At 35.3% G+C, this 12,787-nt stretch overlaps 1 pseudogene; it reads right to left on the bottom strand.

Moving 5' to 3' along the window:
• The window catches only part of LOC145415434 (uncharacterized), a 77,193-nt pseudogene extending 65,955 nt beyond the window's left edge, over positions 1-11,238 (bottom strand).
• Positions 11,239-12,787: the final 1,549 nt, after the last annotated feature.

Genomic DNA, 12,787 nt, shown 5'->3' with positions numbered 1-12,787 from the left:
GGTTGGTTCACTCTCCTACCTACTATAGTTATCTGCTACAACAGCAGCCTCGGCTAGGGTATCTAAATCTTTCTCCACTAGGTATGTAGCCCCATCCCGATCTAGCTTACCAGTGAAGTTCTCCAAGATCAGTAATTCTTTAAGTTTACGGAAATCATCAACTTTCTTAGAATGCAATTATTGATCGAATAAGTCTGTGAGTACTCTAGCATATTCCACATGAGTCTAGATCTAAATTTAAGCCTATATGGCTCTGGCACGAGTTCATATGCTTTGAGAATGGCATCTTTTAAACAATCATACTTAGCACTTTGATCAATAGATAAAGAAATATAAGCCTCTTGAGCCTTGCCTTTCAAAACACTCTGCAGCAGTACCATCCAGGAGTCTTCTGGCCACGAGAAACGACCTGCCACCTTTTCAAACATAGGGAATACTTTGTGACATCTTGCTCATTAAAGGGAGGTACTAGCTTAATGTTCCTAGCAACATCAAAAGATTCCCTGGCAGATGAACTACTAGCTCTAGGTAAACTATCAGGGTGCTTCAGTCTGAATTCGTAATCCATTTCCTTTTGTCTCATTTGAGCCTGTAATTCTATTTCCCTCATTTTGGCTTGCACTTCAAGTTCTCTCAGCTTAATTCTGGCTAACTCAAGTTGCACTTTGTCACCAGTATCATGAGCAGAAAAATCACTAGGGCCTTTTTTAAATGTGTATTTCATCCATCGTGTTACCTGATATATCCTATTTACTGTTTTTTTTTTTTTTTTCCGAGGCGGAATCTTTTGATCCTCAGTAATGTTTCCTGAAGTTTAGATCGAATTGGGAGTGTGACCCAGCTAATTTACAGTACGTTTGTGGATGCTGCATATTTAGTGTTTTCGGACTCAGTTATGCGGTTTTTATCATCACTCATGTATAATAGTTTTGAATTACTCCTAAAGAAAATGTTTTTACTGTAGCAAAACATGTACCTTTTCTTATCCTAAAGTTACCACTTCAGATGAAAATAAAAGTCATAAATGACCCGCTTCCTAACGTAAAAATCCAAACAATCTAAAGACAACATTAATACAGTTCATTCACTGATACTTCAACCTCCATTTTTTTTTTTAAGCTCTGTCAAAGGACATGAGTAATAAAGCTATAAATGGTAATATTTCGGTATTGCCGTTTATTATTATTTCACGAAATAATTTTCGTATAAATCAAAACCTCATCACTATTTCTTTTCATGAGATCACAGTTTTAAAATATTTCACCCACGGGAATGTAGCTTATATTGTAACACCAACCTTCATGATTTGCAAATAATTTCTTTTCTTTTACATTCAACCATGAGGCTCGATGTATTTTTAAACTGCTTCTACTGCAGATAAAAATGAAAACCTTTCTCACTGGAAATTTCTCTCCTGCTTCTGTGACCCCCACACCTCTCTTTACGTACTATCGATCTTATTATATGTTTCCTAAATGTGATTTTTTCACCTTCCGACATTTCTACTGTTCTGGAAGTAACTGGGTATTTGCAAATCAATTTTAAGTACATTTGTGGAAGTTGCATATTTAGCGATTTTGCCCAAAAATAAGTAATACAGATATCACTCCAGGAAGATAGTTTTTAACTAATCCCAAAGAGGATGCTCTCAGCCGTAATTAGTTCATAATTGGCACTCCTTTTTGTCATTGATGTCCTGGCTAAGGGAAACTAAAAAAAAAAAACGACAATAAGCAATAGACATTGAAAATTGAAAAATCCAGTTAATATTAACACGACAAACACAACAGTTCAGGTCAACGCCCCGGCATCGTGATTTTTCATTAGACCCATCACGAGCAATAAACCTGAGTATATGATGAACCAAGTAATGGTCTTTAATTGTGTATCTCATTTCCGCTCTTTACTTTTTCCTACTAATATATACCTGATACTCAATACCTAAACAATTTTCTTTTGAAAGATATATTGAATTTAGGACTGCTTTCACCATGCTGAACAGACAATGATATCACACGAACCATCCTGCTTGGAAAATATTGCATTTTTTAAATAGAATCAGGTTCAAGATGCCACTTCGAAGCCCTAGCTAACAGATAAAAATAATATTTGTTTTATGGATAAATTTCCATGTTGTTTACACGTCTTTATTCAAACGAAACTCTTTGGGCTTAAACCTCTCAAGTGCCTGCCTTCTTTACCTGTGAATCTATTTCATCCTACGTGTTCCCTTATTTTACCTTGTTAATGATTTTTTTTTTTTTTGTAGTCATTTTTTGACCCTCAGTAATGTTTCCTGATTTTCAGATACAGTTGAGGGTATTTCTCACCTAGTATAGGGTACATTTGTGGAAGTTGGATACTTAGTGTTTTCGCCATGAATTATGCGGTTTTAGCATCACTCAATTGTAATAGTTTTGAATTACTCATAAAGTGGATGCTTTTACAGTAACAAAATTTGTTAAATTCTTTTAACCGAAAGTACCACTTCAGATGAAAACAAAAGGACACAAATGACCGTTTTCCAAACGTAAAAATCCAAACAATCTCCAGACGACATTAATACAGTTAATTCAGTGTTCCTTGAACTTGCCTTTTTTGTAGCTATGAATACGAAGATGAACAAGGTTACAAATGATTGTTGATTATATATCTCTATATTGCCGGAGTGTTTTACTTTCTCGTATTAGTTTTTATTGAGTCAAAAGCTCATGAATATTCCTTCCCACGAGTTACCACAGATCTGAGATTTTACCTAAGGAAACTAGGCTTATGTTGGAACACGAACCTTCATAACGTGTAAATGTTCTTTTTCTTGAACTGAATCAGAAGGCTCGATGTAATTTTAAAGTACATTTACTGCAGATGAAAATGAAATCGTTTCTCATTGGAAATTTCTCTCTAGTTTCTGTGATCCCCACACCTTTCTTTATGTGTCAATCGATTTCTTGTTATATGTTTTTTTAAATGTAACTTTTTCAGTCAAGTGCGTCGTCATAGTTTTGGAAGTAATTGGGTGTTCTTCCAAATCAATTATGAGTAGATTAGTGGAAATTGCATATTTAGAGATTTTGCCCAAAAATAGATTTACACAGATATCACCAGTAAAATAGTTTTGAACTACCCGCAAAGCATATGCTCTCAGGTGTAACTAGTTCACAATGGTCACTCCTTTTTATCCTTGAAGTCACGGCTATGAAACAAAAAAACTAGCCACCTGACCCACCGAAAATAAAAAAATCAAGTTAATCTTAACATGACAGACACAACAGTTCTGGAAAGCTCCCCTGGAACATGACTTTAATGCGTTTCGGAATTATTTTATCTTGGTAAATATGGATAACGGTCACGCGAACTCTCATACTGTGAAAATATTCCACATTTTAAATTTCATCAGGAGGCCCAATATGCCACTGTAAAGCCCTAGTTATAGCGATAATATCCGGTTTATCTCTAAATTTTCAAGTTGTTTACACGTTTCTAACCAAAAAAAAAATGTGGAGCAGGGGGATCGAGGGATCGGTACCCCGGCAGCGCAGAGAAACTCTACCAGTACATGCAATGCACCCTGCAGCGCTCGGGGTGTGCCAGTGAGCTGGGAGCCTCGGACTCGCCCCTCTTCCCCGCCTCCCACAGACCAGGCAATCTGTGAAGCAAGAGAGGCCCACTAGGGATAGTAAGCCTCACCTCGAAATCAGCCCGCGAGAAAAAAGGCCTCAGACACGTCGGCAGAAGGTAACCGCCTCGAAAATCCTTGCGAGAGCCAAAGCGACTTCTTTACCTGTGAATCGATTTCATCCTACAGTACGTGTTACTTCATTTAGTCTTGTTAATTTGTTTTCCGAAACGGAATTTTATCACCGTCAGTCATTGTTTCTGAATTTCAGAAAATTGGGATTGTTTCCCAGTTAATTTAGTGTTCGTTTGTGAAAGCTGTGTGTTTTGGCCGTCAATTCTGCCTTTTTTAGCATTAATTATTATAGTTTTGAGTTACTCCTAATGCAGATGCTTTTACCGTAACCAAACGTGTACCATTTTTTTTTTTCCTGGTTACCTCAACAGATGAATGAGTCCCAAATGAAATTTCCTAACATAAAAATCCAAGTAATCAGCGGACGTTATTAATACAGTTCATTCAGTGTTTCTTCACTTGCATTTTTTTTTTTGTAGCTATGTTTTCGGAGGTAATAATGTCATAAATGATAATTAAGTATATATCTCGGTATTGAGAGAGTTTATACTTTCTCGTATGAATTATTGTGACAGTCCAAACTTCATCAATATTCCATCTCACGAGTTATCACAGTTCTGAGAGAATTTACCTTAGGAAATATATCTCATGTTGTGCAAATTATCTATTTTTTTATAATCACTCAGGAAGCTCGATGTAATTTGAAAGTGTTACTACAGATGAAAATGAAAACCTTTCTCATATGAAATTTCTAACTTGGTCCGGTGGTACCCACATCAATTGAAACTTACCCACATCAATTGAAACTTATTGTTCTTAAACACCTCAGGTGCCAGATATCTATTCGTGTCAATCGATTTCTTATGTTTCCTAATTTGATTTTTTCAAAATCAGAAATGTCGTCTGAGTTTTGAAAATAATTGGGTGTTTTTGCTAATTGATTTTGAGTACATTTGTGGAAGTTGCATATTTATCAATTTCGCCCGAATAAAATATCATACAGCCAGCACTCCAGCACAATAGTTTTGAACTACCCTCAAAGCGGATGCTATCAGCAATAACGAGTTCACAATTGCCACTCCTTTTTATCCTTGAAGTATCGGCCAAGAGAAACTGAAGAAAAAAAAGTAAAGAATAGACATTCAAAAAAAAAAAATCCGGTTAATCGCAGCACGACAGACAAAACAGCACAGGTCAAGGCTATTTCAACCTGATTTTTTTTTAGAGGAACCAAGTAATGTTCATAAATTGTTTATCTCAGTTCGACTTTTTTTTTTTCTACGAGTACTAATATATATCTGATAATCAATACCTAGACAATTTTCATTTAAACGATTTATCGCCTTTCGGAGTGATTTCATCTGGGTAAATGTGGACAATGATATCACACGAAGTCACATTGGGAAAATAATCCATTTTTAAATCTGATCAGGAGGCTTAAGATGCCAATTTAAAGCCCTGGTTATACAGATTATAAATATCAATTTTATATCTAAATTTCCGTGTTTTACACGTCTACAATCAAACGAAATTCCTTAGCTTACTGTATACCTGACAAATTCCAGCCTTCATTAAATGTGAATCTATTTAATCCCTCGTGTTACCTGATTCATCCATTTTACTGATTTTTTTGTTTTCATGCAAAATCTTTTGACACAGTAATGTTACATGAATTGTAGATACAATAAGGAGTGTTTCCCTGCTCATTTACGGTAGTTTCGTGCATGTTGCAAATTTAGTGTTTTTGCCCTCAATTATGCAGTTTTTATCATCACTCAAGTTTAATAGTTTTGAATTACTCTTAAACAAAATGCTCTAACCATAATGTACCTTTTTTTTTTTTTCACCCTTAAGTTTCCACTTCAAATTAAAATAAAAGTCACTAATGACCCACTTCCTAACGTGAAAAGCCAAACAATTTTAAGACAACATTAATTCAGTTCATTCAATGTTACTTCATCCTGCAATTTTTTTATAGCTATGTTTACGGAGATGAGTAATAAACTTATAAATGATAATTAATTATATATCTCGGCATTGCCATACTGTTTATTATTTTTCATGATAATTTTCATATGTCAAAACCCGATCATTATTCCTTTTCATGAGTTATCACAGTTCTAAAATATTTTTCCTAAGGGAATTCGGCTTTTGTTGTAACAGGGACCTTCATAATTTGCAATTATTCTCTATCATTTATATTTCATCTGGAGGCTCGGAGTAACTTTGTGCTTCTACCTCAGATAAAAATGAAAACATCTCACTGGAAATTTCTCGCTTGTCGGTGACCCCGACATTTCTCTTTTCATCTATCTGTCTATCTATCTATTGCCAGACGCCTTAATCCCATACAGGGTGGCCACAAACAAATCGCCTCCACGTCGTCCTGTCTCCCGCGATTTCACTGCCTTGTTCCCAGCTAGCAACCACCTCTCTCGTTTACCTCTCCACTCCATCCCTTCATCTCATCCTTGGCCTCCCCCTCCCTCTTTCCCCCTCCACCTTACTCACATACACTCTCCTCGTCAGTCTCTCTATCTATCCTCTCCACATAGCCAAACCACCTCAATGTGTTTCTCAAAACGCCTCCAATGACATCCATATCCACACCACAACGCTCCTTCACATCCTCATTTGTTAGCGTGTCTCTCCATGTGACACCACATGCTCCTCTCAAATAATTCATTTCCACTGCCCTCACTCTTGATTTGTGTCCCTCCAACAAGGTACAAGCTTTACTTCCATACGTTAGAGTTGGGATCACAATATTGTCATAATTTTTTCACTTCCATGCCCACTTCCCTGTTTCTTATCACTGCTTTCAAGGAACCAGCAACCTTGCTGTACCCTTTCAAGCACTTCACCATCCAAATTTCCATCCTTACTCATCACACTATCCAAGTACTTATACGTAATCACATTTTCTATTACCTCCTCATCCTACCTCACTGTACCTTCACTGACCACTTCTCTCGAAGACTATAACTTTAGTCTTCCCTACATTCGCCTTTATATTCCGTTTCCTACACACTCTCCCAAACTCATCCACCAAGCCTTGCAGCTCCCCTTCGTCTTCACTTAACAACACAGGATCATCTACTGCCCTACCTTGTATCTCTTTTATAACCCCATCCATGTACAGATTGAATATGACACATCCCTGTTTCAACCCAAGAGAATGTAAGGAATGTAAGAAAATTATCTTCACGTTTCATTTGATTTACTGTTTCCTAAATGTGAATTTTTCAGTCAGATATGTCGTCAGAATTTTGGAAGTAGTTGGATGTGTTTCCACATCAATTTTTATTATATTTGTGGAAGTAGAATATTTGGAGATTTTGACCAAAAATAGATTTATACAGATATCACTCCATTCAAATAGTTTTGAAATACCCACAAACCGGATGCCCTCAGGCGTAACTGATTGACAATTGCTACTCCCTTTCATTTTTAAAGTCATGGTTAATAGAAACTATGAAAAAAGGTGAATTGACCGTAATAAAACGTTTACTATTCTTTTTCTGGTTACCTCTACAAATATAAGTGTCACAATTGACCTCTTCCTAACATAAAAATCTAAAAAATCTCATTCAGTGTTCCTTCAACCAGTATTTTTTTTCTTTTTGTAGCTATGTTTACGGAGAAGAGTATTAGAGTTATGAGTGGTAATCAATTATTTATTTCGGTATTGTGATATTTTATACTTTCCCGTATTAATTTTTTCTTAGTCAAAAACTAATATTCCATCTCACGAGTTATCACAGTTCTGAGAGAATTTACCTAAGGAAATTTTGCAAACTCTTGTTCTTTTATAATCAATCAGGAGGCTCGATGTAATTTTAAAGTATTTCCACTACAGATAGAAATGAAAACCTTCCTCATTTGAAATTTCTAGCTTGTTTCGGAGGCACCAACATCAATTCATTGTTCGTAAACACCTCAGATGCTAGCTGTCTTTGCGTGTCAATCGTTTTCTTGTGTTTCCAAAATGTTATTTTTTCAAAGTCAGAAATGTCTGAGTTTTTGAAATAACTGGGTTTTGTTTCACAATCACTTTCGAGTACAATTGTGGATGTGCATATTTAGCGATTTCACCCCAAAATAAGTATACACCCAGCACTCCAGTATCAGCAGTAACTAGTTCACATATGCCACTCCTTTTTCTCGACAAAACGGCTGAGAAGTTAAAAAATAATAATAATAGACAAAAACAATCCAATTAATTTCAACATGACAGACACAATAGTACAGGTTTAACCAAGTAATGTTTATTAATTGTATGTCTGTGGACGGCTATTTTTTTCTACTAATATAATGTCTGATAATCAATACCTAAACAATTTTCTCTTAAACGATTTATCGCTTTTCAGAGTGTTATCGCCTTGGTATATGTGGATCATGATATCACACGAACATTCACATTCGGATAATATTCCATTTTTAATTCGGATCAGGAGGCTCAAGAATCCACTTTAAAGCTCTAGTTATACTCAAAAATATCAATTTTATCTCTAAATTTCCGTGTGTTTCACATTTCTATAATCAAACGACACTCCTTGGCTTAAATCCCCCAAATTAGAGCCTTATTTAAATGTGGATCTATTTCATCCATCTTGTTACCTGATTTATTCTGTTTTACTGTTTTATTATTTTTCTAGGAGGAATCTTTTGATCCTCAGTTATGTTTCCTGAAGTTTAGATAGAATTGGGAGTGTTACCCAGGTAATTTAGAGTACGTTTGTTGATGCTGCATATTTAGTGTTTTCGCCATCAGTTATGCGGTTTTTATCATCACTCATGTATAATAGTTTTGAATTACTCCTAAAGAAAATGTTTTTCCCATAGTAAAAGATGCACCATTATTTCATCCTGGAACTATAATTTCAAATGAAAATAAAAGTCACATATGACCCGCTTCCTAATGTAAAAATCCAAACAATCTAAAGAAAACATTGATACAGTTCATTTAGTGTTACTTCAACCTACGTTTTTTTTAAGCTCTGTCAACGCATTTGAGAAATAAAGTTATAAATGGTAATTAATTATATATCTCGGTATTGCCGATGTTTATTATTTCTCGTATTTTCGTGTGTCATAAATGGTAATTAATTATATATCTCGGTATTGCCGGTGTTTATTATTTCTCGTAATAATTTTCGTGTAAGTCAAAACCTCATCACAATTCCTTTTCATGATTTATCACTGTCCTAAAATATTCTACCCACGGGAATGTGGCTTATGTTGTAACATGAACCATCATGATTTACAAATAATTTCTTTTCTTTTACATTCAACGATGAGGCTCGATGTATAAAAATGAAAACCTTTCTCACTGGAAATTTCTCTCCTGCTTCTGTGGCCCCCACACCTCTCTTTATTTACTATCGAGTTATTATGTTTCCAAAATATGATTTTTTCACCTTGAGACATTTCTACTGTTCTGGAAGTATCTGGGTATTTGCAAATCAATTTTGAGTACATTTGTGGAAGTTGCATATTCAGCGATTTTGCCCAAAAATAAATTATACAGATATCACTCCAGGAAGATAGTTTTGAACTAATCCCAAAGAGGATGCTCTCAGCCGTAATTAGTTCATATTTGGCACTCCTCTTTGTCATTCAAATTACGGCTTAGGAAAAAAAAAAAAAAAAAAAAACAGATCAGGTCAACGCCCCTGCAAAGTAGTATTTCATTAGTCCCATCATGGGCAATAAACCTGAGTATATGATGAACCAAGTAATGGTTTTTAATTGTGTATCTCATTTCAGCTATTTACTTTTTCCTCCTACTATTTACCAGATACTCAATACCTAAACATTTTTCTTTTAACAGATTTATTGAATTTTGGACTGCTTTCACCATGCTGAACAGAGATAACGATATTCGAACCATCACGCTTGGAAAATATTGCATTTTTTTTAATAGGATTAGGTTCAAGATGCCACTTCGAAGCCCTAGCTAACAGATGAAAATAATATTTGTTTTGTCGATAAATTTCCATGTTGTTTGTCTTTAAACGAAACTCTTTGGGCTTAAACCCCTCAAATGCCTGCCTTCTTTACCTGTGAATCTATTTCATCCTACGTGTTATCTTATTTAACCTTGTTAATGATTTTCTTTTTTTCGTAGCCGACATTTTTTGACCCTCAGTAATGTTTCCTGATTTTTAGATGCAATTGAGGGTGTTAGGCACATTTGTGGAAGTTGCATATTTAACATCACTCAACTGTAATAGGTTTTAATTACTCACGAAGTGGATGCTTTTACCGTAACAAAAGTAAAATTCTTTTAACCGAAATTACCACTTTAGATGAAAACAAAAGGACACAAATGATGGTTTTCCAAATGCAAAAATCCAAACAATCTCCAGACGACATTGATACTGTTAAATCAGTGTTCCTTGAACTTGCATATCTGAAGTTATGTCTAGGGTGTTTTACTTTTTCGTATTAATCTTTATTGAAAGTGAAAAGCTCAACAATATTCCTTGCCACGAGTTTTCACAGTTCTGAGATTTTACGTAAGGAAATGAGGCTTATGTTGAAATATAACGTGTAAATGTTCTTTTTCTTTTACATTCAATCAGGAGGCTCGATGTAATTTTACTGCATTGGAAATTTCTCGTTTGTCTCGGTGATCCCCACAGCTCTCTTTACGTGTCAATCGATTTCTTGTTATATGTTTTCTAAATGTAATTTATTTCAGTCAGATACGGCGTCAGAGTTTTGAAAGTAATTGGGTGTTCTTCCAAATCAATTTTGAATAGATTCGTGGAAATTGCATATTCAGAGATTTTGTCCAAAAATAGGTTTACACAGATATCACCAGTAAAATAGTTTTAAACTCCCCGCAAAGCATACGCTCTCAGGTGTAACTTGTTCACAATGGTCACTCCATTTTATCCTTGAAGTCACGGCTGAGAAACAAAAAAAAAAAAAAGCCGTCATCGAAAATAAAAAATCCAGTTAATCTCAACATCACAGACACAATAGTTCTGGACAACGCCCTTGCAACATAATTTTCTTAGACACATCATGAACAATAAACCTTTATATAATGTTTTTAATTGTATATTCAGTACGACTATGTAATTATTTTTTCCTGACTATATAATATCTGATAATCAATTCTTCAATTTCCTTTTAAATGATTTAATGCGTTTCGAAGTGTCTTTACCTTGGTAAATATGGATAATGGTCACACGAACTCTCATACAGTGAAAATATTCTATTTTTTAAATTTCATCAGGAGGCCCAATATGCCATTTTAAAGCTCTAGTTATAGCCATAATATCCGGTTTATCTCTAAATTTTCAAGTTGTTTACACGTTTCTAACCAAAGAAAATGAGGAGCAGAGGAATCGAGGAATCGGTACCCCGACAGCGCAGAGAAACTCTGCCCGTAGATGCAGTGCACCCTGCAGCTCTCGGGCCGGTCTTGGGGTATGCCCGTGAGCTGCGGGCCTCGGGCTCACCCCAATTCCCGCCTCCCACAGACCAGGCAATCTGTGAAGCACGAGAGGCCCACTAGGGAGAATACGCCCCATCTCGAAATCAGCCCGTGAGAAAAAAGGCCTCAGACACGTCGGCAGAAGGTAACAGCTTCGAAAATCCTCGCAAGAGCCAAAACGACTTCTTTACCTGTGAATCGATTTCATCCTACGTGTTACTTCATTTAGTCTTGTTACTTTGTTTTCCGAAGCGGAATTTTATCCCAGTTTTCTGAATTTCAGAACATTGGGATTGTTTCCCAGTGTTCGTTTGTGGAAGTTCTATATTTAGTGTTTTGGCCCTCAGTTCTACATTTTTAGCATTAAGTTTTGAATTACTCCTAAAACAGATGCTTTTACCGTAACCAAACGTGTACCATTTTTTCCCCAGTTACCTAAAAAAACGAAAACGAGTCCCAAATGACACTTCCTGACGTAAAAATCCAATCAATGACGATATTAATGCAGTTCATTCAGTGTTTCTTCAACTTGAATTTTTTTTTTGTAGCTATGTTTTCGGAGGTAATAATGTTATAAATGATAATTAAGTATATATCTCGGTATTGAGAGAGTTTATACTTTCTCGTATGAATTATTGTGACAGTCCAAACTTCATCAATATTCCATCTCACGAGTTATCACAGTTCTGAGAGAATTTACCTAAGGAAATATATCTCATGTTGTGCAAATTACCTTTTTTTTTTATAATCAATCAGGAGGCTCGATGTAATTTGAAAGTGCTACTACAGATGAAAATGAAAACCTTTCTCATGAAATTTCTAACTTGGTCCGGTGGTACCCACATCAATTGAAACTTACCCACATCAATTGAAACTTATTGTTCTTAAACACCTCAGGTGCCAGATATCTATACGTGTCAATCGATTTCTTATGTTTCCTAATTTGATTTTTTCCAAAATCAGAAGTGTCGTCTGTGTTTTGAAAATAATTGGGTGTTTTTGCTAATTGATTTTGAGTACATTTGTGGAAGTTGCATATTTATCAATTTCGCCCGAATAAAATATCATACAGCCAGCACTCCAGCACAATAGTTTTGAACTACCCTCAAAGCGGATGCTATCAGCAATAACGAGTTCACAATTGCCACACCTTTTAATCCTTGAAGTATCGGCCAAGAGAAACTGAAGAAAAAAAAGTAAAGAATAGACATTCAAAAAAAAAAAATCCGGTTAATCGCAGCACGACAGACAAAACAGCACAGGTCAAGACTATTTCAACCTGATATTTTTAGAGGAACCAAGTAATGTTCATAAATTGTTTATCTCAGTTCGACTTTTTTTTTTTTTTTTCTACGAGTACTAATATATATCTGATAATCAATACCTAAACAATTTTCATTTAAACGATTTATCGCCTTTCGGAGTGATTTCATCTGGGTAAACGTGGATAATGATATCACAGCAAGTCACATTGGGAAAATAATCCATTTTTAAATCTGATCAGGAGGCTCAAGATGCCAATTTAAAGCCCTGGTTATACAGATTAAAAATATCAGTTTCAATACTAGATTTCCAAGTGTTTTACATGTCAACAATTAAAAGAAATTCTTTAACTTACTGTGTACCCGTCATATTCCAGCCTTCAT

This window comes from Coenobita brevimanus, chromosome 102 (assembly GCF_032717465.1).
Source record: "Coenobita brevimanus isolate Jiangsu-jjx chromosome 102, ASM3271746v2, whole genome shotgun sequence".
In the NCBI taxonomy this organism is placed as follows: Eukaryota; Metazoa; Arthropoda; class Malacostraca; order Decapoda; family Coenobitidae; genus Coenobita; species Coenobita brevimanus.
This window is presented reverse-complemented; position numbering and strand designations above follow the sequence as displayed.